A 27,849-nucleotide genomic window follows, 5' to 3' on the forward strand; every position below is an offset into this window, starting at 1 on the left:
GTGTCAATTTCCTCCTTACCCAGGAAAGCCAATAGTCCTGCAGGCCATGTCACTGTCAAGTCTGACGAGTCCTCTCCTGCTTGGGATTCCTCCGATGCATCCTTGAGTGTAACGCCTACTGCTGCTGGCGCTGCTGTTGTTGCTGCTGGGAGTCGATCGTCATCCCAGAGGGGAAGTCGGAAGACCACTTGTACTACTTCCAGTAAGCAATTGACTGTCCAACAGTCCTTTGCGAGGAAGATGAAATATCACAGCAGTCATCCTGCTGCAAAGCGGATAACTCAGGCCTTGGCAGCCTGAGTTATCCACCGTTAATTCACAGGCAACTACAGACTTGATTGAGGTACTTTGTCCCCGGTACCAAATACCATCCGAATCCAAAACACGGCCGCGGAACCGAATCCAAAACCAAAACACAAAACCCAAAAAATGTCCGGTGCACATCACTACTTATGTTGTATGCACTGTTTAACAACAGAGCACTTCAGTGAAAGGAACTGCAAATTGTGTGACTAAAGTGTTTGTTTTGTTTGGGCCCCACAAAGCAAGTTACCAATGGGCTTAAGGAAGCTAAATTGTTGTTAACCTTCTCTACAATCTGAAGATGTCGTTCTCCTCATCCAATTCCTCACCCTCATCAGTGCTATTATCATCATCCCACAAAAACTGCTATATCTATATAAATGTTGGTGTTGAGGACCCCTGACTCACCTTATTGGCTTGAAGGATTTTTTACATCTGGAGAAGCACTCCATCCCAAACTTTATTTCCTGGGAGCAGTGTGGTGAGAAGAGTTGTTTTCTTGTTTTTCTTCAGTGCCTTAAGGTTTAGAGTAGAGATGTGCTGCGGGCACTTTTCGGGTTTTGAATCTGGATGATTTTTGAAAAAAACATAAAAACAGCTAAAATCACATTTGTGGGTAATTTTGATCCTATGGTATTATTAACCTCAATAACATTCATTTCCACTCTTTTCCAGTCTATTGTGAACACCTCACACCTCACAATATTGTTTTTAGTCCAAAAGGTTGCACCAAGGTCGCTGGATGACTAAGCTAAGCAGCCCAAGTGGGTGGAACAAACACCTGGCCCATCTAGGAGTGGCACTGCAGTCCCATACAGAATGGCACTTTTAATAACTAGGCTCCAAAGACCACATAATGCAAAGAAGAAAAAGAGGTGCAATGAGGTAGCTGGATGACTAAGCAAAGCGACCCAAGTGGGCGGCACTAACACCTGGCCCATCTAGGAGTGGCACTGCAGTGTTAGACAGGATGGCACTTTTAAATACTAGGCCCCAAAGAGCACACAATGTAAAGAAGAAAAAGAGGTGCAAGATGGAATTGTCCTTGAACCCTCCCACCCACCCTTATGTTGTATAAACAGGACATGCACACTTTAACAAACCAATCATTTCAGCGACACGACTGTGGCTGAAATGATTGATTTGTTAGGGCCCCCACCAAAAAAGAAGCAATGAATCTCTACTTACACAAACTGGCGCTACAGTGGCAAGATGTCGTCCTCATCCTAAGATTCCCCCCCCATTCAGTGTTTACATCCTCACAGAGAAATAATATTCAAACAAACAAAACCACATCATTTAGGTGTCAGTGGACTGCTTACGCTATTACCCAAAGTTTCTGAACTTCACAATGACTTATGATAACTATGCTGCAGGTGACGTATAAGGGAGGATGTACCAAGGTGGTTAACGTCCCTACCCCTACTTATTATAGATTGACAAAAGCAACATATGGCTTGACACCTGTTGTCCGGATTTGTGGAGAAATAATTTAACACCAAATAGGTGCCTTTTTATGTATTTTGCCCAGGCATGACAATGGGATTATTCATCCCATGGACAACAACTGTCTCCCCCGGTGCCTGATTTGAACAAACCACCTAACCATCAGAATCCTCCTCATCAACTTCCTTCTCAGCGCCAGCAACACCCATATCCTCATCCTGGTGTACTTCAACAGCTACATCTTCAATTTGAATATCAGAAACTGGACTGTGGGTGCTCCAGAGGGCATGCAAATGGTGGAAGGAGCCACCTCTTCCCATCCAGTATTTTAAAGGTCAGGCATCGCAACTGCCGACACACTTGGACTCTCCTTGGGGATTTGTGATACCATCTTAGAACGCACAGTTCTTTGCTGTGCTTTTGCCAGATTAACTCTTTTCATTTTTCTAGCAAGAGGATGAGGGATTCCATCGTCATGTGAAGCTGAACCACTAGTCATGAACATAGGCCAGGGCCTTAGCCATTCCTTGCCACTCTGTGTAGTAAATGGCATATTGGCAAGTTTATGTTTCTCCTCATACAATATAAAAAAAAATGGGGGGGGGGGTCATTTTACTGAACTTTGGCTTTTTGGATTTTACATGCCCTCTACTATGACATTGGGCATTGGCCTTGGCAGATGATGTTGATGGCATTTCATTGTCTATGTCATGACTAGTGGCAGCAGCTTCAGCACAAGGAGGAAGTGGTTCTTGATCTTTCCCTATTTTATCCTCTACATTTTTGTTTTCAATTATTTTTCTGGAGATATATAACAATATGCGGCACAGGAGAGCATACCCCTACACCACACAGGGCAAACCCTGTAAAAATTATTTGGATAATAATAACCCTTTTATTTGGAGTTATTATAATAATATGCAGCACAGGACAGCGTACTCCTAAACCACACACGCACGGCAAAGCCTGTAAAAATTATTTGGATAATAACCCTTTTATTTGGAGTTATTATAATAATATGCAGCACAGGAGAGCGTACCGCCGACACACTTGGACTCTCCTTGGGCATTTGTGATACCATCTTAGAACACACAGTTCTTTGCTGTGCTTTTGCCAGCTAAACACTTATCATTTTTCTAGCGGGAGGATCAGGCCTTCCATTGTCATGTAAAGCTGAACCACTAGTCATGAACATAGGCCAGGGCCTTTGTTGCTTCTTGCCACTCTGTGTCATAAATGGCATATTGGCAAGTTTTCCTTTCTCCTCAGACCATTTCAATTTATTTTTTTGGTCCATTTTACTGAACTTTGGCTTTTTGGATTTTACATGCCCTCTACTATGACATTGGGCATCAGCCTTGGCAGATGACGTTGATGGCATTTCATCATCTATGTCATGACTAGTGGCAGCAGCTTCAGCACTAGGAGGAAGTGGTTCTTGATCTTTCCCTATTTTGTCCTCCAAATTTTTGTTCTCCATTATTTTTCTGGAGTTATATAATAATATGAGGCACAGAAGAGCGTACCCCTACACCACATAGGGCAAACCCTGTAAAAATTATTTGGATTAAAAATTAATAACCCCTTTATTTGGAATAAATAATATACAGCACAGGACAGCACCACTGGACTTATACGGCAGTATGGCTGGATTTATACAGCAGTACCGCTGGATTTATATGGCAGCACCCTTGGACTTATATGGCAGCACCACTGGACTGGACTTATATGGCAGCACCACTGGACTGGACTTATACGGCAGTACCGCTGGACTTTTACGGCAGCACCACTGAACTGGACTTATATGGCAGCACCACTGGACTTATGGCAGCACAGGACACCACCACTGGACTTATACGGCAGCACAAGACAACACCACTGGACTGATGCAGCACAAGACAGCACCACTGGACTGGACTTATACAGCAGCACTGGACTTATGGCAGCACAGGACAACACCCCTGGACTTATGGCAGCACAGGACACCACCACTGGACTGATGCAGCACAAGGCAGCACCACTGGACTGGACTTATACAGCAGCACTATGACTTATGGCACCACTGTGACTGGACTGATGCAGCACAAGACTGCACCACTGGACTGATGCAGCACAAGGCAGCACCACTAGAATGATACAAAAGAGCAGGTCACCACCCCATGCGCCACGCCACTTTCCCACACAGACACTGAGGCGGCATGTCCTCTCGCTACACTCTCCAGGACTGGAGTGAAAATGGCGGCAATGTGCGGCTCCTTATATGGAATCCAAAACCCGCGAGAATCCGACAGTGGGATGATGTTTTGCCTCATTCTGGTTTCCGAGTCTGGTGGGAAAATGTGAGCCGGACTCAAATCCGGACTCTGAGCATGAAGTTCGGGGGTGTTCGGTTCTCAGGGAACCGAATCCGCTCATCCCTAGTTTAAAGTGGAACAAACCATTACCATTTAGTCAGGGACTAGAATTAAAAGAAAACTTAAGAAAAAGTTAATCTCTGGAGGTTGTGGAAATTCACCCTATATCTTGTTTGTTGGAAAGTGCATACCATTATCTCCATTTGGTGGAGATAACGTGGATAAAAGAAACCTGTTGGTTCATATAGGGAAATATGACCTAGGTGTGTGTCATTCTTTTGAGATTATAAGTATACTTTCTGAAAAGGGTAAACAATAAGCAAAAAAGAAACCTTTATGTGAATGCATCTCATTTAATTGGGGCACGTCCGGAGGTTCCTTTTTGCAGAAGTGAAAGATTAATGCATGCTACTGGATAACCTTGTTCCCTGGATATCTTCAATTCATACTGAAATATGCAGGTCGTCGTTTCCAGGATATTTCTGTGAAAGTCTTGCAGTGTGTATACTGGTCAAAATTTGGTCTCTTGTGATTGGGGACTGAGCTGCAGCTAGAAGGCACAAGTTACTCTATCCAATATCTGTCACTCCAAATGATGTAAGAGGGAGGAGGTTCCTAGATGGTTAACATTTTGTCCTTTACTTACCTTGGATTTACAAATGGTACAGATATAGTAGATTGACAAATGTGGTCAGTTTTTGGACAAAAATAATTCCACACACAAAAGGTGGCTTTTTTTGGTCTCATATGCAAGTATGACAATGGGCTCCTTTTTATCATGGGCAAGAACTGCTACCACTGGTGGCTGACTTACTTTGACAAATACTTATCATGAACATCCTCATTAGCCTCGGTGTTAAGAAACTCCTGCACATTTACATCAGTCCCCTAGAGAACCAGCAAGGGTCTTCTGCCTATAACAGCTGCCTGTTGTTCCCCTAGTGTATTATGCACACACTGGTACTTAGGACACTGCCAGATCTTAAGCCTCAAGCTATATAATTAACAGAAGATAGCTAGATATTGCTGGAGTAGTAGAATTAAGCAACAGCAATATGGCAGAGACACAGTTAACTGGAATGCTAATGAATGCACAAGGTATGTTCAGGACACTAGAACTGGTACTTGCAAGGGTAACTCTATGTTGCAATATTCAGACAGTGGGTGTGGACATCAGTCATTAGAGCAGTGCTAATCCAGAAAAGCAGCACAATAATTAAGAATAGGTAATATTCAAGAGAGGAGTGAATACACATATGTGCTCCACAGTTTAGATTGCAATAGCCATGGTTAAACACAATGACTCCTGCTGCACACAAAATCCACAGTGAGGGATATATTCACAGCCACAATTATTAGAGCAGCAGTAGTAAAGTAGGAAACATATAATGTGATAGGGCCTAATGCAGACTTGGTCGCACGCAGGCTATTTCTTGCACTGCTGCGGCCAGGTAATCGCCGCCTATAAGGGATGGGGTAATCGCTGTGCAGGGGTATGATCAGCTGTGCATTCAGCTGCAAAAACGAAAGTTTGTGCAGTTTCTGCACAGCCAGGACTCACTCAGCCGCTGCGATGATCCTGGAAGAAGCTGACATCAGGAACCCTCCCTGGAAACGGTGTTTTCCTGGACACTCCCTGAAAACGGTGAGTTGAAACACCCAGATGGCCTCTTCCTGTCAATCTTCTTGTGTTCGGCGATTCTAATGCTTTCTTTGTTAGTTCCGTCGCTCTATGGCGACGGCCGTCGTCGACATCAGACGCACCTGCGCATTGTAGCCCACATGCATGTGCTGTTCAGACCCGATCGTACAGCTGCAAGAAAAGGCAGCATGCAATCGGGTCTGAATGACCCCCATAGTTGCAGTACACAGCTGAGAGATGTGTCCAATTTGTACAGACATACAATATATACACGGTCGAGTCACATTATTATAACAAACCAGCTATTAGCCAAAGTAACTGTTGTATGCAGCACGGGCAGCAGATAGCATGTTTGGTAGCCCCCAGGTTAATTTTAATGGTAAGCTGCTTTTACCTATGACAGCAACAAGTGATATGTGTACAGATGGCCTATTGTGCACCTTACATACCCACCAAGCCAGCGCATGACATGCGACGTACATCATGTGCTACATGCTGCTGACATCAAATGTAGGAGTTGGATATATAATAATGTTATTCGACCGTGTAGGAATAGCTTTTTAATTTGCCAGGAATTCCAGAAGGTAACCGGTGGAATTCACAACACTAAATAACTGCTTAGATCTCACAGTATATAGACTATGAACAACAGAGACAATGCTTGGTAATTCAGGTACTTAGCTGAGTAAGTCACTTCAGGAAACACTGGGGCTAATTCATAGTTGCTAGGCTGCATTTTCGCACAGCGGGCGATCAGGTCTAAACTGCGCATGCGTATGCACCGCAATGCTCAGGTGCATCGCACAGGTGCAAAGCGGATCGCTGCTCAGCGATGGGTTTGTGCGAAGGATCCATTCGCACGGGCATTCACAAGGAGATTGACAGGGAGAAGGCGTTTGTGGGTGGCAACTGACCATTTTCTGCGAGTGGTTGGAAAAACGCAGGCATGTTCAAGCGTTTGCAGGGAGTGTTCCTGGCGTCAACTCCGGTCCCGGACAGGCTGATGTGATAGCAGCGGCTGAGTAAGTCCTGGGCTACTCAGAGACTGCAGAAAATCTGTACGTACAGCTCTGCTACACAGGCGTTCACACACTTGCACAGAAAAAATAAACTCCCCCTGTAGGCGGCGACTATCTGTTCGCAACAGTGCAAAAATCGCCTGCTAGCGATCAGGTCTGAATAAGGCCAACAGATAGGAAATCAGGAACTGTAACTGGACCAGGGGCCAAACAACAAGGCTCCAACAAGAAATGATCACTGGAAAGGCTGTATGGAGCTGAATGTCAGGGAATACCACCAATCAGCATCCTAGACAAAGCCCAGCCTTCTAATGAAGAATCTATTGCAGTGGAGAAGCTGCACATAGACAAAACAGCATCCCAGCTGCTAAGCAGCTGCTGGGCCAAGGAACTGCATGGATGCCTGGAATCCCTGCTGCCTAGCAACAGCTGGGACCATGATTCTTAGCAGCCGTAGTCGCGGCACAATAGTCACGCTATCCATGACACAAAGTGTAAGCATCATGGGATGAATAACTTGTGGTTACATCTGTACATCACATGCACTTGCAAAGAAAAGCTCAGAACATGTCCTTTATTTGCAAGTGATGGTCCTGCTACTCTTTCATGCACTAATAGGCCTATTGCAAAAGTCAGGGCCAAACACAGTCAGGCATCTTCTGTAACCTAACATGCACCATCTTCTCACTTCCAGTCTAGATGTGTCACCATTAAAACAGGTAAATCAGTGAACAAAAAGGAAACTGGGGTTGAATACCAAACTTTGTGTTCACAAAGTCTAAAGCTGTCCATGAGTGCTATGGGTGAGACTGTCATTTCTGAATCTGACACTGTAATCCTAAAGAACCCTTCTTCCACAATCTCTAAACCCCCCTCAAATGTGGGCAATATTAAAAGTAACGATGAAGACAACAAAATGGAGAATGCTACTGTGGAAGTGCAACAGCATGACAGTGGGGGAGGGGGGGTATTCGTGTATCTAGTGCTAACAAGGATATTGAAGATGAATGTGTTGGACAAGAAGAAGTTGATAAAATTCAGAAGGATTATGTTTGTGTTGAAGTATGAGAGACACCAGTGGCAAACATTTTTGCCAGAGATATTGTCATGCCTGGGCAAAAGACCAGAAAAGTTACCTCTCCCATTTGTTTTTTGGTACGTAAATCCTGGCTATATTTGTTAAGGCATTGGTTCCATTTGTAGAACCAAAGTAAGTAGGTAGGGAGGTAGTGACTTTAACCATCTAATCTCTCTATTAAATAATTTACAGTGACTTCACACAAATTATATATCAAAATCTGGAAAATTATATATAACAACAAACAGTCTAGCATAAGCTATCAGCAGCGTGAATAGATACCAGCACATGTAATTTCCACTGCCAACACATTTCTGATCAAACTCCTCATTAGCAATCAGAGGCTGTGTTGCATCCATTTGCAAAACTAAAATACGAGCTTTCCCCTGTCCAGGATTCCTAAGAAGAATCCTTATGCGCTAGGACTACTCCTGCTGGGGTAGAATCTTCATCATAGAAGGGGACCTAATGAAAACAAAAGACTAGTAGTTTCCCACAACAATTGTCTCTGAAACAATCATCTTTAAGATGACCAAGTATCTCAGCACAGAAGATCACTGAAGCCATGATTGCTATAATAAATAGAATGTACGCAGAAACATAGAATTTGACGGCAGATAAAAACAGCTTGGCCCATTTAGTCTACCCCTTTTTTAACCTCAACCATATTTGATATTTAATTCTTTGAATGGATATTCATATGACTATCCCAAGCATATTTAAACTGCTCTACTGTCTTAGACTCTACCACCTATGACGGTAGGCTATTCCACTTATCCACTACCCTTTCTGTGAAGTAATTTTCCTTAAATTTCCCCTGAACCCACAGATGTAGCCAAGCTCATTCATCAAGTGCACAGCCGCAGAAGCACACTTGCCGCGGGTGTGACTTGGTGCCTAATTGAGACCTGTTTGGTGCTGAACTGCGCATGCACCGGTGCCGCAGTGTGCTGGCGCATGCCAGACAGCCAACGGCTGTCTCAGCCCTGCGATCGCCTCTGCGTGATTGACAGGCAGAGGCGATCGCTGGGTGGGAGGGGGCAGTCTGGCGGAGTTTGGTTGCCATTTTAAGGGCGTGGTCCGGGCAATGCCGACATGCCCAGACTGTGCAGGGGGAAGGCCGCTGCAGCTGCGTGACATCACACGCAGCCGCTGCGATCCTCACAGTGATGGGTAGCTCCCTGCCAGTGCGCAGGAGCTGTGCTGGTGGGGAGCAACTCTTCAAGTACAAAAGCATCGCCGCCATGCAATGCTTTTGTACTTGTGCGATGGGGCAGGGCCTAACATGCGGGGGCACACTAGCCCTGTGCTGGGCGTTCCCCCGCATGTCAGGGAAGCTGATCGTAGATGTGCTAAAGTTAGCACATCTACGATCAGGTCTGAATTAGGCCCTTGGTACATTGGGCTGTAACTATTCACACCCATGATTGCACCTTTGAAACCTATGGGACGCATGCATAATTATACACACATGCACTTATATGTGCACACACCCCATGCCAAAAGAATCGTAGGTGTACCTAGTCGCAGCCAAGCTGAGCTTAGCTACATCTGTACATAGGCTTGCGCACAGGGGGTTTCTGGTGTGCACAGGCACCCCCTAATGTCCAGCACCCCCCCCACGACATGCCTGCTGCAGCACAGTGATGATCACCGTTCCCGCAGGTGTGTGATTGGACACCACCAGACCCGCCTGCTTCTCATTCCAGTCACTGTGTCTGCCCCTCCTACCTCACTGCGCCAGCCACCTCCAGCTGACGATGTGCTGTCACACAGTGTGCATGCTGTACTAGCCAGCGGTTGCACAGGGAGACCTACATGAGATATCGGTAGATGCTAGAATCAAGTTGGCTAAGGGACCTTTTCCGTCAGGGGAAGGAGCCACGACACAAGGGGGAGGAGCTATGCCAGCGGAATAGTTCCTCTACTATCCACATCACCAACTATTACCTTTAGTACTCAGGTGGCGAGCGAAGCGAGCCACCGAGCCCGAAGCGCGGCGAGCGAAGCGAGCCCGTGAGGGTATTTTTTGGGTACCCTGTTCACCCGTAGCTCCTCCCCCTGGTGATGTGTCCCCTCCCCTAGGTACATCAGAAGGTCCCTTCTCCCACTCCGATATAGAATCAACCATGAAATATCCTCCTGGCTCCGCCTTGCATTGTGATGTCAAGTCAGAGCGCGTGCCCTCCATCTACGCTGGCCCATGCTCTCTATCTTTGCCCTCATGCACTCTCAATCATCAGCTTTCCTATCAGGAGGACTCAAAGCCCCTACTGGAGGACACATTCTGCAGAAGGCAGTTCAGCAGAGACTGTTACTGAGTCAGTAAGTCACCGCTTAGCCCTGCAGCCTGCAGCTGAGCCTGCTCCTGCTGAAGGGGAAAGAGGGGTCTAGGCATGGGCAGGGGGATGATGTTACATCCATGAAGTGAAGTGAATAAAAGAACTCTGTGGGTGCACTCAGGAAAAAAATTCAAACAAGAAGAAAGGCTACATAAATATATTAGCTGAGTCAAGCAATCAGTAGTTTAGTAGGGATTTTATGTGCATCTGGTACTGCTGGTTTCCTGATCTTGGGGCATTACGTATATATCTGGCACTGCTGGGGACATACGGTGTGGTGTAATATGAGTTTGGCTCATACTGTGTGGTATAATGTGAATTTGGCTCATACTGTGTGCCTTAATGTGAGTTTGGGTAATACTCTGTGGTGTAGTGTGAATTTTGGCTCATACTGTGTAGCGTACGTAACATGAATTTTGGCTCATACTGTGTGACATAATGTGAATTTGGCTCATAATGTGTGGCATAGTGTGAATTTTGGCTCATACTGTGTGGCGTAATGTGAATTTGGCTCATACTGTGTGGCATCACATTAATTTGGCTCATACTGTGTGGAATAACATGGATTTGGCTCATACTTTGTGGCATAGTGTGAATTTTGGATCATACTGTGTGGAATAGTGTGAATTCAGCTTATACCATGTGGTGTAATATACATTTTGGCTCATACTGTGTGGCGTAATAAGCATTTTCACTCACACTTTATGGTGTAATGTGAATAAGGGGTACTACTGTCAGTAGCTGGTGAGCATGGGGACATGTTTACTTGTGTTATATTAAACCTCAATGTGAATTTGGCTCACACTGTGTGGTGTAACGTGAACTTCGGCTCATACTGATCAGCGTAACATGAATTTCGGCTCATTCTGTGTGACATAATGTGAATTTGGCTCATACTGTGTGGTGGAACATGAATTTTGGCTCATACTGAATGGCATAATTTAAATTTCAGCTCATACTGTGTGGCATAATGTGAATTTCATCTCATACTGTGTGGCATAATGTGACTTTGGCTCATATTGTGTGGCATAACGTGAATTTGACTCATACTGCGTGGCATAGTGTGAATTTTGACTCTTACTGTGTGGCATAATGTGAATTTGGCTCATACTGTTTGGCATGACGTTAATTTGGCTCAAACTGTGTGGAATAACGTGAATTTGGCTCATACTGTGTGGCATAGTGTGAATTTTGGATCATACTGTGTGGCATAGGGTGAATTTCAGCTTATACTGTGTGGCATAATATAAATTTTGGCTCATACTGTGTGGCGTAATATGCATTTTTACTCACACTTTATGGTATAATATGAATAAGGGGTACTACTGTCAATAGCTGGTGAGCATGGGGACATGTTTATTTGTGTTATAATAAACCTCAAATGTTTAGCCTCCTAAATCTCCCATACTTTGCAGAGTGGCCCACTCAAAATCAGGGTGTATGTGCTGGGGGAGGGGAATGTATATGAACCTAGGCCCACCACTAGGTCAAGGATAGATTGGGGAAGTGTAAGCAGTGATAGGGTGCAGCGACAGCTAGGGTTATCCCATAGTGGACAGTCAGTACTAGTCAGTGGTCACACCATTATGTTTCAGTTAATTACTCTGGGGTGTATTTTATCTACTTTATTATTAGGAACTAGGGAGATATTAGATTAAGCCATGTGATTTTACTAAGAGAATGTAAAATAGTGCTAGATACTGTATGTCCCTTGGTGGTGTTAGAGACACCCAAAAGATGGTGCTAGACATGCCTAAAAGGCGATACTAGACATGCCCATCTGACAGTACACCCCCTAATAAGATTAGCTGCTCACGCCTATGCATCTGTACCTCCCTCTAGTCTCAGCACATGTCCTCGAGTTCTGATACTTAGTTTGAAGGATGTTTACCTCCTCTACAGAGGCGGAACTACCGCCAGTGCAACCAGTGCGTTGCACTGGGGCCCGCCTCTGTCTAGGGGCCCAAAGCATGTAATGAGTCAAACTGACTCATTACATGCCACTGCGTGCTGCGGGCAACCGCTGCCCGCAGCGCACAGCCGCCCGGAGAGGAGAGGAGCAGCGGTACGGGGGAAGGAGGAGGAGGGAGGTGGAGGAGGGAGCCGCAGCAGCGCTTTGTTACTGGTGGAGGCGCTGCTGCTGCTGCCCCTCTGCTTCACTATAGGCTGTCTTCCGAGAACAGCCTATAGTGAAGCAGAGGGGCAGCAGCTCCTCCACCAATAACACAGCGCTGCTGCGGCTCCCTCCTCCACCTCCCTCCTCCTCCTTCTCTACTGCCCGGGAATCGTCAAGCTGCACCGAGGAGCCTGAGCCAGCGGAGAGGGTAAGTATAATTCTTCTTTCTTTCTGTCTCTTTCTTTCTTTTTCTTTCTTTCTTTCTTTCTTTCTTTCTTTCTTTCTTTCTTTCTTTCTTTCTTTCTTTCTTTCTTCTGCCTGCCGCTATGTGTAAAAATGGGGAATCTGCCTGCCGCAATGTGTAAAAAGGGGGAATCTGCCTGCCGCAATGTGTAAAAATGGGGAATCTGCCTGCCGCAATGTGTAAAAATGGGGAATCTGCCTGCTGCAATGTGTAAAAATGGGGAATCTGCCTGCCGCTATGTGTAAAAATGGGGAATCTGCCTGCCACTATGTGTACAAATGGGGAATCTGCCTGCTGCAATGTGTAAAAATGGTGAATCTGCCTGCCGCAATGTGTAAAAATGGGGAATCTACCTGCCGCTATGTGTAAAAATGGGGAATCTGCCTGCCGCAATGTGTAAAAAGGGGGAATCTGCCTGCCGTAATGTGTAAAAAGGGGGACGCTGTCTGCCGTAATGTGTAACAAGGGCACGCTGTCTGCCGTAATGTGTAAAAAGTGTACGCTGTCTGCCGTTATGTGTAAAAAGTGTACGCTGTCTGCCGTAATGTATAAAAAGGGGACGCTGTCTGCCGTAATGTGTAAAAAGGGGGACGCTGTCTGCCGTTATGTGTAAAAAGTGTATGCTGTCTGCCGCTATGTATAACAAGGGCACGCTGTCTGCCGCTATGTTTAAAAAGGGGACGCTGTCTGCCGTTATGTGTAAAAAGTGCACGCTGTCTGCCGTAATGTGTCTAAAGGGGACGCTGTCTGCCGTAATGTGTTAAAAGAGTAATCTGTCCGCTGTAAGGTGTAAAAGGTCTCTACCTGGTGTAGTGGTGCTACTGTGCGGCGTAATTTGAATAATGGAGACTACTGTGCACCGTTTTATGAATTGGTATTATTTTGTGGCCACACCCCTTCCCCACAAAGCCACGCCACTATGTATTTTTGCGCGCGCCTACGGCGCGCACTGCCCTTGTTTTGCATGCTGGGGTGGGGCTCCGATGCCGTTTCTTGCACACAGTGCTAAAATGTCTAGTTACGGCACTGTTGCTAGGTATCCATTTCTCTGGCCCTGAGCAGGTCCCCCTCACCAGATCCTCTCCAGGGGGCGGACTTGGATGGGATGGGGGGGGGCAAAGCATTTTGCCACACCTGGGCCCACCGCTCGCTAGTTCAGCCACTGCTCCTCTACCATATTATAACCTTTGGTATACTGTATTTGAAAGTTTCTATAATGTCCCCCTTTTCCCTTCTCTGATTGTAACTATACATGTTAAGATCTTTTAGTCTTTCCATGTTAGTTTTGTGATGTAGGACATGCACCATTTTAGTTGCCCTTTTTTCTATGCTCGCTAATGTATTTATATCATTCTGGAGATATGGTTTCCAGAACATGACACCGTATTCCAGATAAGCCTGTACCCTACCAATGACCTATACAGTGGTGTTATTAAATCTTCTTTCCCTATATAACCAAGCATTTGACCTGCCTTTCTTGTTCATTTGTTGCATTGCTTCCCTACCATGTTATAAATACATGTGTGTAATATAAAAGTAGCCAGGGAGTTGTTCCTTAAACTGGCTATTTTCCTGTCCCACAATGCACCATTAGATCAAATGACCTTACTCCCATGGCGATTTGTGAAGTTAAATTGGTGAGTTACACTTACTTAGTACTTTTAGATTATGAAAAAAGTATATATATATATATATATATATATATATATACTTTCTATTTCTATTTGATACACATATATCGTTTTGTACTTATGTTACATACACTTATTTTGAAAATGTTATTATGACTGGATGATCATTAAAGGACATATTTATCTCTTCGGCATACATACGATATCCCGGCGGTCAGGATGCAGGCAGTCAAAATGCTGACTGCGGCATCCCGACTCTGGGAATCTCAGCAACTGCACAGTAAAGTAGCTAAGCCTAATTCCTAACCCCCTAACCCTCCCTTCCGCAGCCTAAATTTAACCCTCCCACTACCACAGCCTAACCAAAACCCTCCCTGGTGGTGCCTGACCCTAAACCACCCTCTATGCAACCTAAACCTAGCCCTCCCTCCACTGCAGCCTAACCATAGCCCTACCTGGTGGTGCCAAACCTTAATCCACCCTCTCCACAGCCTATCCCTAACCATCACACCGCAGCTTGGACCTAGCTCCCCCCCCCCCCCCCTACGCACACACACACACGGCTTACCTATCCTGAATGGTGGTAGGTCCTTGTTCGGGATCCTGGTGTTCAGGATACCAGCGCCGACATTGCCATCCTTATCGGTATCCCGGCATTGGTATGCCTATCACTGTTGGTATTCCAGCATCGGAATTCCGAATGCCGGGATCCTGACTGCATCCCATCTCTACTTGTATTTGCTTAGGCTTCAATCAGCTAAACTGGCCTCAGCTATGAAGGTCACGATACAGAAATCATAGTTTTTTGTAGCTTGATGCAGCGCATAATTTAGCATTGCCCATGGGAGGCTGCTACCTGTATGAGTACAAAGAGAGCAGCAGATATCTCCAATATTGTTGAAGGGGACCCCTTCTTACACTCTAGTGATGCTTCATTTTTGCTGGAATCATTTGAAAACAGCTGTTTTCACAGGATTTCTCACAAAAAAAAAATGCTAATATGCCATTAAAAATCTGTTGAGGAACTTCACCTCAGAACTTATTTTTTTCTAATAAACCAACTACTTATTTAGATAATCACAAATGCCTCTGTATAAACACCTGGCACCAACCTAACACCTATTTTCTTTTAAATCATGAGTTATGTTAGTATCACCATCTGCATCCAAGCTGTATCAGTGGTGAAGCTTACATAAAAGTGGAATTAATACAAGTGGTTTATTTTATCCTGCTTTTGCATGTTCTAATGTTGGAAAGTATGCCAATATGTTTCTGGGTCATTAGCCATTAATCACTTTTATAACAAAAAACATTTACAGTATACAGTAGCACCAGTGGTGCAAGTAGAAAAAATGTCTTAGTGGTACTGTGTGGTACACAAATACAATGGGTGTGATCAAATGCCACATGGGGCATGGCCAATAAAAATTGGGGTGTGATACACATATGGGGGGCCCAGATACACATATGACCCCAATAGTGCCAGATATACAAATGCCCCCAGCAGTGCCATATATGCCCCCACAGTGCCAGATATGCTCCCACAATTCCAGATACACATAGCCACACAGTGCCAGAAACACATTGCCCCACAGTGCTAGATACATATTGCCAGATACACATTGCCCCACAGTGCAAGATACACATTACCCCACAGTGCCAGATACACATTGCCTCAGAGTGCCAGATACACATTGCCCCAGAGTGTCAGTTACATAGTGCCCCAGAGTGCTTTCCCCTGCTGCTCACTGCTGCCTCTGTTGTTTCTGATATGTGAGGGTAGGAGAGTGCAGCGCAGGGTCTCTCCTGCCCTTCGTTGTTCGTGAAGTCCGGTCTCCGGCATCGGGTATCTCAAATGAGATGCTGGTTCGTTAGCCAATCAGAGCTTGTGTACCGGCAGCCAATAAGGAGCTGCTGCTGCCGGTCTGCAAGCTCTGATTGGCTAACAAACCAGTGCCTTATTGAGATTCACCCTACCGATTCCGGAGACCGGACTTCACAGAGCATTGAGGGGCAGGAGAGGCGCTGCACTGTGCTCTCCTCCCCTCACACAGCAGCGGGCTGCAAGTATGGTGGACGGCCCAGCCGTACTGCGTAGCGGCTAGGAATTTCTCACCGCTCCGTACCGCCCTACTTGCAGCACTGAGTAGTACTCTATTTATACTGTCTCACTTGAAGATGGTCATCAACTATCGATAACTAGTAATCGATGGTTTGCCATTGATTGTCGATTGTTTTACTAGTAATGTCAGAGATGAGATGGTACTTCACCATCGATGGCAGAGAGGAGCATTGTTTTGGGTTTTATTTTTAACTGGTGCAGTTCAGCCCATTCCTGGCTACTGTTTTGTGCCACTAATTTTAAGCACCTACGGCACCATTAGTGGGAACCACCAATGGTTAGCCCTCAAATGTCAATACCTACGCTCATAATTTTAAATTACCCTCCTAAATCAGGAACAGATGTAGGAAACAAAGAAATGGGAGGAAAACCTTCTAGCAAATATAGTATAAATCAATCAATAAATACTAATCAGTTAACTGCATCGCATACATTTATCAGCAGCCAGCTACAGATCATATCACAATATCTTAGTTACTGAGGATACATCTTTCAGCTTTTAGCATAAAGGTGCATATCCAAAACATTATACACTGAAGAAAGAATACATTTCAGTCAACATTATTTTCAGTCAGCTATTTATTTTCAATTCTTTCTCCAATGACTTGCATTAAATGGACAATCGAGTACAAACAGATCCAACTATATAAATGATATATACTGTAGATCACAGGATGATGTCATTTTCCTCATATTAACATAGTGACCTTTGGGCAAAGCATCAAATAATTAACTGGGGTGATTACGTGATGATAATACAAATATATCTGTTTTTTTGTTGTAGAAGTTTGTGATCCAAACACCCTCACTCAACTGCAAAAAATTATATTCCCAAAATGATAAAGGTCAACAAACATGAAGGACATGTTCTAAAACTCATATTTGCAAAATGCTGTACATACTCCATTTAATGCTTTAGAGATGAGTGAAGCTGTGGCAGAATGCCCAAATACTGTATGTAATCAGGCAAATTTCCCATGGCACATTTTTACACATTTTCTTCATCTCTATATTCTTCCAGCAGCAATAGTTAACTGGTTTTAGCTTTCCCCAAATAAGTATAAAAAATATTAAGTGACAATGAATTGCAGTGTAAACTTCACAATTGGTGAAGCATCAGTTCCAGAATGATCATTTCCTCACAATATTACTTCTATTATTAACCATTTTTATTGACCCAACACTCATAGCTCCTAGGAGGATTAGAATAGCATTTGTGCTATCACTACAGGAATGATTCTTTTCAGCACGAGGCCACATTATTTTCTGCTATTATTTCCAAAGCATTTCTAAGTCTTTTAGGGGCATATTCATTATCCTTAAAATGTCACAATTTCTACACTACCCATAGAGGGACAATATAACCTGTGGTGAGCACTGCAAGCTACTGTGCCTGCAGTGTGGCAAGCGCAGTGAGCCCGCAAGGGGGTTTATAGTGCTCGCCCCGCTGACGACATACTGGTGGCTTGGATGCCGCTATCGGTATACTGATGGCCGGCATCCCAGCTGATGGTAATTCATACCGAATCCTATATATATAAATATATACCCTGTATATATGTATAGATATACACTGTATGTATAGATAGATAGATAGATAGATAGATAGATAGATAGATAGATAGATAGATAGATAGAGGTAGGGGTCCGGCACAGCCACATAATGAAATGCTACATTGGGTGCCCTCACAGAGTGGAGATCGATAGCATAAAGTTGGTGCGGCACTCCAATGATTTGCACACTGACAATGTTGTATAGTGCACTATAAAACATTGTCAGTGTGCAAATCATTGGAGTGCCGCACCAACTTTATGCTATATATATATATATATATATATATATATGATCTGAGGGTGCTAACAACAATGTTTGTTCCCAATTAGAACCATCCATAATAGATTGACAATCAAAATACATACATCTATAAAATCTTACTTTTGTGTACATAAAAGATAGTGGTACATCTGTACAGTGTCACAGAAGAGTGTTTTGGATTTATCCAGTTTACATTGTTTAGCAAATTTCTTTGTTGTTTGTGTAATCAAATTACAACACAGAAGTGAAACAGAATATGAACCCAATGCGTTTTTTCTCAAGGGACTTCCTCGGGGTTACAGAATCTGGATGGCAAAATAGAACAACTCAGTCTTTAAACAATAACAGTTTTATGAAACAAACACATTATTAGTTAATAGTACATACCAAATGCCCATAATAGGTGTAGTTAAGTTAGCCTGGTAAAATGAATAAATCACTAGTTATGCCAGCTATGATGGATCTACAACCTAATAGATAAGAGAATTGTTAAATGGGCATTAAGATAAACAATGGAGGATAGGTGGCAGGTGCTCTACTCTAATCGCCTCTTACAAAAAGCTAGAAGTAAAGCAGGCTCCAAAAACTCCTGTCACATGTCCTGCTTGTAGAGATAGAATGCACAATTCACTGGTGTTTGTTATCAAATATTCTACAGCTAGCAGCAAAGTGATGCTACAGCCAGGAGAATATGGTCAGTTGTTCAAACAGACCCTGGCCTTATGTCCCTTGCCAATACATCAATCTTACCATGCTTTAAGAGGTAAAATCATCAGAGATCATGTCCTACATGCAGACATTTCTAATTTAACCCCTCCACCTCCTAAACATTTTTTAACCAGGAAAGGAGGCAATTACAAGTGTTTAGGCTGTACTACCTGCCTCTATTTAGAGACAGGCAGTACTTTTTTACATCCTCTTTCGGGTCAGAGAATCAAAATCACACATCCATTAACATGCACTTCTAAGTATGTGATCTCTTGTATAAGATGCCCATGCGGGTTATATTTTTTAGGGAAGACCATTTGTTCCTTTAGAGAACGCATGGCCCAACACAGAAGTGCAATCAAATTGGCACTAGAAGTACAGAGTGTTGATCAGCCCAGAGCAAAACACTTTAAAACACATGGTGACAATCTTGCCAGTTTACAGTACAAAATGATTGTGTCCCTGAAAGCAAAAGGGGAGGTGATAGGGGTAGACTGCTATTGAAGAAGGAAGCAAGGTGGATTTTTCATTTGAAAAAAATAGTTCTCTATGGTTTAGATGAATCTTTGTCTTATACCAGCTTCCTGTGACATCCTGCATTAATTATAGATTTCAATATTGGCCATTTTAGTAGCTCCACCCCTTCTCTAATTATGCATAATCACTGCATGTTACAAAACATTTAAGCTCCTGTGACATATTTCTTTTTCTCCTGTTTTGTCCTTGCTGATTTGAATTCATGCAGTCACTGTAACTACATATTGAAATTTATCATACTGCAACTGTTGTCTGTGAATGTATCAATTGTTTGGTATTATTGCAAATGTATCTAAATGCTGCTTAATGTATTTTTGAATGCCTTTATTTTTTCTGTTATCTCCAGCTTCCTTGGTGAAGGATTAATGCACTTATAGCAATGGTAAATAATCAATCTGCTGGTGTTGAATGATGTCAGCGGAAGTCCAAGGCTCTGGGCATCTACAGGCAGACTCACATGGTGTACAGTGCATCCGGAATGTATTCACAGCCCTTCACCTTTTCCACATTTTGTTATGCTACAGCCTTATTCCAGAATGGAATATATTTTTTTTCCCCCTCAAAATTCTACACACAATACCCCATTATGATGACAATGTGAAAAATGGTTTTTGTTTTTTTTTAGATTTTTGCAAATTGATTAAAAATAAAAAACTAAGAAATCACATGTACATAAGTAGTCACAGCCTTTGCTCAATACTTTGTTGATGCACCTTTGGCATCAATTACAGCCTCAAGTCTTTTTGAATATGATGTGACAAGCTTGGCACACCTATCTTTGGCCAGTTTCACCCATTCCTCTTTGCAGCACTCCTCAAGATCCATCAGGTTGGATGAGAAGCGTCTGTGCACAGCCATTTTCAGATCTCTCCAGAGCTGCTCAATCAGATTCAAGTCTGGGCTCTGGCTGGGCCACTCAAGGACATTCACAGAGTTGCCCTGAAGCCACTCCTTTGATATCTTGGCTGTCTGCTTAGGGTCATTGTCCTGTTGAAAGATGAACCATCGCCCCAATCTGAGGAGCGCACTTGAGCAGGTTTTCATCCGGGATGTCTACGTTCATTGCTGCATTCATCTTTCCCTCTATCCTGACAAGTCTCCCAGTTCCTGCCGTTGAAAAACATCCCCACAGGATGATGCTGCCACCACCATGCTTCACTGTAGGAATGGTATTGGCCTGGTGATGAGCAGTACCTGGTTTCCTCCAAATATGATGCCTGGCATTCATGCCAAAGAGTTCAATCTTTGTCTCATCAGACCAGAGAATTTTGTTTTTCATGGTCTGAGAGTGCTTCAAGTGCATTTTTGGCAAACTCCAGGTGGGCTACCATGTGCTTTTTTTTACTAAGAAGTGGCATACGTCTGGCCACTCTACCATACAGGCCTGATTGGTGGATTGCTGCAGAGATGGCTGTCCTTCTGGAAGGTTCTCCTCTCTCCACAGAGGAAGGCTGTAGCTCTGACAGAGTGACCATTGGGTTTTTGGTCACCTCCCTGACTAGGGCCCGTCTCCCCCGATCGCTTAATTTGGATGGCCGACCAGCTCTAAGAAGAGTCCAGATGGTTCTGATCTTCTATTTACAGATGATGGAGGCCACTGAGCTCATTGGGAGCTTCAAAGCAGCAGATATTTTTCTGTACCCTTCCTTAGATTTGTGCCTCGAGACAATCCTGTCTCGGAGGTCTACAGACAATTCCTTTGACTTCAAGCTTGGTTTGTGCTCAGACATGCACTGTCAAGTGTGGGACATTATATAGACAGGTGTGTGCCTTTACAAGTCATGTCCAATCAACTGAATTTACCACAGATGGACTCCAATTAAGCTGTAGGAACATCTCAATGATGATCAGTGGAAACCAGATGCACCTGAGCTCAATTTTGAGCTTCATGGCAAAGGCTGTGAATACTTATGTACATGTGATTTCTTAGTTTTTTATTTTTAATAAATTCGTAAAAATCTAAAAAAAAAACTTTTTTCACGTTGTCATTATGAGGTATTGTGTGTAGAATTTTGAGGGGAAAATGAATGCATTCCATTTTTGAATAAGGCTGTAACATAACAAAATGTGGAAAAAGTGAAGTGCTGTGAATACTTTCCAGATGCATTGTATCTCTTGTTATAAAGGTAAGACATGTTTTGTATAATCTTTAAGTCAGTCGATGGTTGGAAATAAACCAAAATGTTGCTATTAAACAGTGTGATAACCTGTTCATTTTGCATACTAAGACGAGGAGTACCACTTGCTTTGGGAATAATGTTATGTACGTGAGTACATAAGACGGCACCAGGCCAGCTGCTATCTCTTTTCTTGTGGAGTGCAGAGTATCTGCATACACTATATATACATATAGTGAGACAGCACCTGGTTTCCAACATAGAGAGCAGTGCAGGGTCCAGAATTACTAGTAATTATCACTCACTTTTTCCTGCAAAAAATAAATAAAAAAGAACCAGTCCTCACATTTCAGTAGCAGCGTTATTACTTGAAAGATCCATACAGTCAAAATGTAATGGCAGCAGCATTTTCAACCACAATCAATTGGTCTTCTTCAGAGAATAATGATGCACTGCAGGGGGGCAGATATATATAAAAAAGGTGCAAAACAGAATAAACACAACCCATGATGACACAGGCAGGCTGTACCCACCATGGCTCATGTCAAGCAAACAGAAAGTGCAGGCATCAGGTCTGCAACAAAAATAAATCTCAAGTCCCAAGTCCACAACATTGATAGTGAAATAGTCTCCTCTTACAGCCAGTATTCCAAGGAGGTCTCCCATCCAAGTACTGGCCAGGCCCAACACTGCCTAGCTTCCGAGATCAGGCTGTATGTAGAATCATACCTCAAGGTAACCTTGGTTGGTGCTCATGGCAGAGAATGGACAAAAGAATATCCAAAACTTCATGGATTATTGCAGTTAATGATAGCAAACAATATTTTTTCAAACAATATAGAAACCAGAAACACACACTGAAAACACATGTAAAAAACATTGTCACATGGCCGTGCTGTACATCATAACAGAACAGTGGGAGAGGAACAAGTTTGGGGAACAAAGAGATAACATATGCATTTGACATACGGCGGTGTCGTGAAGAACAATTAAATAAAAATGAAAGCTCATGGCAGGGACAGAATCCGTATGGAAGTCATACTTGGGAATTTTATAAAATGCATCCCAAACAAAAGTCTTCTTTCAGATCACCATGTGCAAGGGTCTTAAGTCTGTAGATATACTTGAGTTTCCTTTGTAGCAAAATATTTTTCTTGTCTACTCTCCTTTACAGTGAGGGAATCTGATCTATAATGCAAAATTTTAGCTGATTGACACAATGTTTGACTTCCTTGAAGTGTGTGGCAACTGGTATGTTGGATAATTCATTTAAGTCCGTTCCACTGGTTAGGCTTTTCTTAATAAACAAATGGTGCTGGTTCAGTGTCTCTTTCGACATCCTACTAGTTTTGCCCACATATAAAAGGTTACAGGGGCATTTCAGAACATACAGATATAGCTAAGCTTATCCACGTCGTGATGCGTGTTGCATAATGTGGCATAACAGTGGGCGTTCACACCATAGGTTTCAATGGGTGAGTGGCCACACTTGCTGTGCCTTCGCTGCCACGATGTGCAATGATGAGCATGGCTACATCTGTATATCACAAATTTACTGTTGCAGTCTAGTTTTTGCTTAACAGAGTACTTCATGTTGTCCTGTGGGTTGGTGAAATAGTTACCAAGTAATAAAAACTGGTAGTTAGTGCACATAAACACACCAGTCTTGGTGGAAACCCAATTGGAGGCCTTAATGTTCTTTCTTTTAGAATAATCTGTGACTACCAGAAGATCCTTAATATTAGGATCCCTCCTGTAGGTCAATCTTGGAGTTTCTGCAATGCAGGTTGTTAGCACTGGATCACTCGATATGAGGAGCCAGTGCTGAGTGTTCATTTTGCATATAAATGCCAAGGCTGTGGTGAACAGACTGATTACTGTATGTTAAGTCTGTCTGGTCCAGTGTTGAGGGGAACATCTTCTTTGTGCAGTACCTCTTCTTTATTAAGTTTTCTGATCTTAGATAAAGCCTCATCAATTTCTCCCTTGGACTAACCTTGGTCCAGGTACTGTTGGATCATTGCTTCTAGCACTATAGGGATATCAGATGGCTCAGACATAGGGAGTCATTCCGAGTTGTTCGCTCGCAAGCTGCTTTTAGCAGCTTTGCACACGCTAAGCCGCCGCCTACTGGGAGTGAATCTTAGCTTATCAAAATTGTGAACGAAAGATTATCAGAATTGCGAATAGACACTTCTTAGCAGTTTCTGAGTAGCTCCACACTTACTCGGCATCTGCGATCAGTTCAGTGCTTGTCGTTCCTGGTTTGACGTCACAAACACACCCAGCGTTCGCCCATACACTCCTCCGTTTCTCCAGCCACTCCCGCGTTTTTCCCAGAAACGGTAGCGTTTTTTCACACACTCCCATAAAACGGCCAGTTTCCACCCAGAAACACCCACTTCCTGTCAATCACATTACGATCACCAGAATGAAGAAAAAACCTCGTAATGCCGTGAGTAAAATTATTAACTGCATAGCAAATTTACTTGGCGCAGTCGCACTGTGGACATTGCGCATGCGCATTAGCGACTAATCGCTCTGTTGCGACAAAAAAATAACGAGCGAACAACTCGGAATGACCCCCATAATACGTGCTACCCTGAGCAATTGTAAGTAGGTTAAACCCCTTTATAGTGGGACAGGATAGAAACTAGAGGTCAAAAGCAACATGTTACTGAATCCTTGCTATAAATGCTGCTCTGAGTGTTCTCATTAGTTTTGGAGATGGAAAAGTAAAAGAATTCATGTGCTGGCTACTGAAAGTGAGACAGAAGCACATGGTGTCAGGAAGGTAATTCAAGCCATTGACAAATGTTAATACAGGTTGAGTCTCCCTTATCCAAAATGCTTGGGACCAGAGGTATTTTGGATATGGGATTTTTCCGTATTTTGGAATAATTGCATACCATAATGAGATATCATGGTGATGGGACCTAAATCTAAGCACAGAATGCATTTATGTTTCATATACATCTTATACACACAGCCTGAAGGTAATTTTAGCCAATATTTTTTATAACTTTGTGCATTAAACAAAGTGTGTCTACATTCACACAATTCATTTATGTTTCCTATACACCTTATACACACAGCCTGAAGGTCATTTAATACAATATTTTTAATAACTTTGTGTATTAAACAAGGTTTGTGTACATTGAGCCATCAGAAAACAAAGGTTTCACTATCTCACTCTCACTCAAAAAAGTCCGTATTTCGGAATATTTGGATATGGGATACTCAACCTGTATGTGCTTTTCTCCTCCCTGCCAGATAAAGAACACATTGTCAATGTATTGTACGTAAAAAAGGAAAAATTTGCTTAAAGTCCGGTGGTTGAGAATGGGTGCCCGTTTATAAGCGTCAATAAAAATGTTGGCGCATGATGGGGTCATCGCTATGCCCTGTTTTTGTAAATAAAAGCCATTTTCACACAGAAAATAGCTTTTATTTAAGATCAAATTGATGAGAGGCAGTACATAGTCCACTGCGAGTCCAAAATATTTAAAATGATTGTTTAGAAGCTTTCTGCATGCCTCAATTCCTAGAACATGGGGAATATTCATGTACATGCTTGTACATCATAAATAACTTTTAAGATGTATAACAATGTAGATAAGTACACTCATTCTCATCTTGTTGTTCTTGTGACCAAACATATACAAGAGCTGCAGTTCAGATCTCCTTTGGCCTTAAACATTCATTAACCTCTAAACATGTGTAGCAAACACAATGGTATTAAAGGCGCAGCGGTTGATAAATGTTACATTTTAGCAGCAGTTCATGTCTCCTTGAGGGCAGATACAGCAGACAGAATGATATTAAAGGTGGGATATAGTTACATTGATGACAGTAGGGATTCTGGCGGTCAGGATACTGATGCCAGACTCCCGACCACTGACAAGGTCGCAGCCGTAATTCCAGCTAACAGGGCCTATTCCCATTTATGGGTGTCCACAACACTCGTTGAGTGGGAACAGAACCTTTGGCGAGCACAGCAAGGCCACAAGGGGCTTTATTTCACTTGCCCTCCTGCTGGCATTCTGCCACCGGCATCGCATCTCGTACCCAACACTTAAGGTGCAGTATATATATATATATATACATATATATAAAATGCTGTTCTGAGGGTGCTAGTGTAGTTATTCCAAACAGTATATCATCTCACTAAGTCATAAAAAACGTATTAAAACTTAAAAATAAGATATACATAAAATGTATTCACAATTCCATACAAAAATTGCAAAAATGTATAAAAATACACATTTTCACAAAGTGCAGAGTAAATCAATAGAAGTGCCGGCTTGAGACAATCTGAAAATTAACTGATGTATTACAAATAAAAAGTCGGTCGCTTTTTTCCCCTAGAGCCTCAAATAGACTACTCCTATGACCTATCACTCCCTATTGCTATTTCAGTGAAGCCACTTTACCACCCCAGAATCAGTTCATTAGTGTTCCTCACGTTCATGCATTATTGGTCCAACACTTTAGTTGGTCATTTTTTACTTCAGTTCTTTTTGAGAACTATCTTCAGTTAAAGAATATTATCTGAAAAAAGCAACCGATTTATTTGTATACCATGCTTTCTTAAAATTATTGATAATGTACCCCGGAGAAAGTCCTTTGGGACAAAACGCGTTGGGTTCTATGTTCATTCGATTTCTGTATCACCATTCGAATAATAGTCCGGCCAAGAAAACTGCTTTATTCAACTGGAAAGATTTACTCTTCACATTTGTGAAAATGTGTATTTTTATAAATTTTTGCCATTTTTGTATGGAATTGTGAATACATTTTATGTATATCTTATTTTTAAGCCTTTAATAAGTTTTTTTATGTCATACTTAGTGAGACGATATACTGTTTGGAATAACTACACTAGCACCCTCAGAACAGCATTTTGTATCTTTTTCTTGAGCCTCTGCTAGCAGGGAATGGGGGGGGGGGGGGGCTTTTCTAGAGGTGCTGCTTCTATTTCGCAATAGCGCAATTGGATATTTGTGTTTATATATGTATAGTGCAACATACCTCCCAACTTTCATGAAGAACAATGCTGGACTACTGCGCAGTGAAGTCACACCCACCAACAAAGGGGATGTGTCTTTAACAAAAAAGGAGCCCCCGTTTTCATTCACTGTGGGGGCATGGCCAGTGCTCTGTGAACTGCTGGTATGCCCCCAGTCCCTCTTGTTTCCGTGAATAGACGCTGTGTGCATATGCGCACAGCATCTATTCACCGCTGCTCTACAGCAGAGCAGCGAATGACAGTAAGCCTCCCAACTGCCCCCCAACCACTGGACCTTGCAGCCCGTAGGTGGGACAGCGGGACAGGAACAAAAGAACAGAATTGTCCTGTGAAAATCGGCACAGTTGGGAGGTATTTATTAGCAGCAGTTCAGGTCCTCTTTAAAACAGGTAGAGTGAGTGTGCTTATGTACATTGCTTTACATCTTAAAAGCTATATATGGTAAAAAAAAATGCAGATAACTATAGGGTATATAGAAGCCACATATCAACATATGTTATTAATCATAAGTCTTATGGGTAGTCACACAGAGCACTTGATATAGGTTGTATGCAAAAAGTAAGAGGGTGTCCAGTAAGTTTACATATAGAGGTAATTAAACACATTGCTCTATTTGAACACCCACATGGCCTAATTTAGTTTTAGATGTGTGTCATTTTATTGTTATAATTCTTTAAAAAAAAATGATTGTCATAATTATTGGTGTATATTGCCAGCTGATGTCTTGGAAGTAATTAATCAAGTGATATTTAAAAGGAAATGAATACATATATTTTACTGTTTTCCAGCGCTTCCTTCTTATTTCTTTTTTGGTATATCCATTGATACCAATGTTATTTTGATGATGTTTGTACCGATGGAAATATGTCGCGATTTTGAGTGTGAAGTCGCAGTTGACAGGCATCTCCCATGCAAATTGGTCCTTAGTATATTTGCGATTAGCAAAATCACAGCTTTTTTGCAAAAAACACCCAGCAAATTGACCAGAGTCAACGCTTAGTAAATTTATCCCTGTGGACTTATAGACTTGTGTGTGCTGTATTTGTTACATTACTGTGCAAACAACATGACAGCATTGCCTCCCTAATTTATCATTTCCTTTTCTATTGCTAATGCATTTTACAGTGTTACTACAAAACAATAGTTAAAAAACATAGTTGTTTTGAATTCTTGTCATAAGAGCAATTACCTATCTAGACATGAAAATAGACAATTCATAGTAATCTCAACTGATGTACTTTTCAAAACAAAATTGTTTTCTGTAGTGTCATTAGTGCCATTACCTGTAAAGGTTTTGAAATGCATGAACAATTTATTGATTATTTAACACACTGGCACAAAACAA

At 42.7% G+C, this 27,849-nt stretch overlaps 1 long non-coding RNA gene across 1 annotated transcript in view; it reads right to left on the reverse strand.

The window, feature by feature from the left end:
* Positions 1-717: 717 nt before the first annotated feature.
* The window catches only part of LOC134929155 (uncharacterized), a 173,213-nt gene continuing 146,081 nt past the window's right edge, over positions 718-27,849 (reverse strand). Inside the window, exon 4 of the long non-coding RNA XR_010178333.1 lies at positions 718-869. This is a non-coding gene — a long non-coding RNA (uncharacterized LOC134929155). The remainder of the gene's footprint in view (positions 870-27,849) is intronic.

Source organism: Pseudophryne corroboree, chromosome 5, assembly GCF_028390025.1.
Source record: "Pseudophryne corroboree isolate aPseCor3 chromosome 5, aPseCor3.hap2, whole genome shotgun sequence".
In the NCBI taxonomy this organism is placed as follows: Eukaryota; Metazoa; Chordata; class Amphibia; order Anura; family Myobatrachidae; genus Pseudophryne; species Pseudophryne corroboree.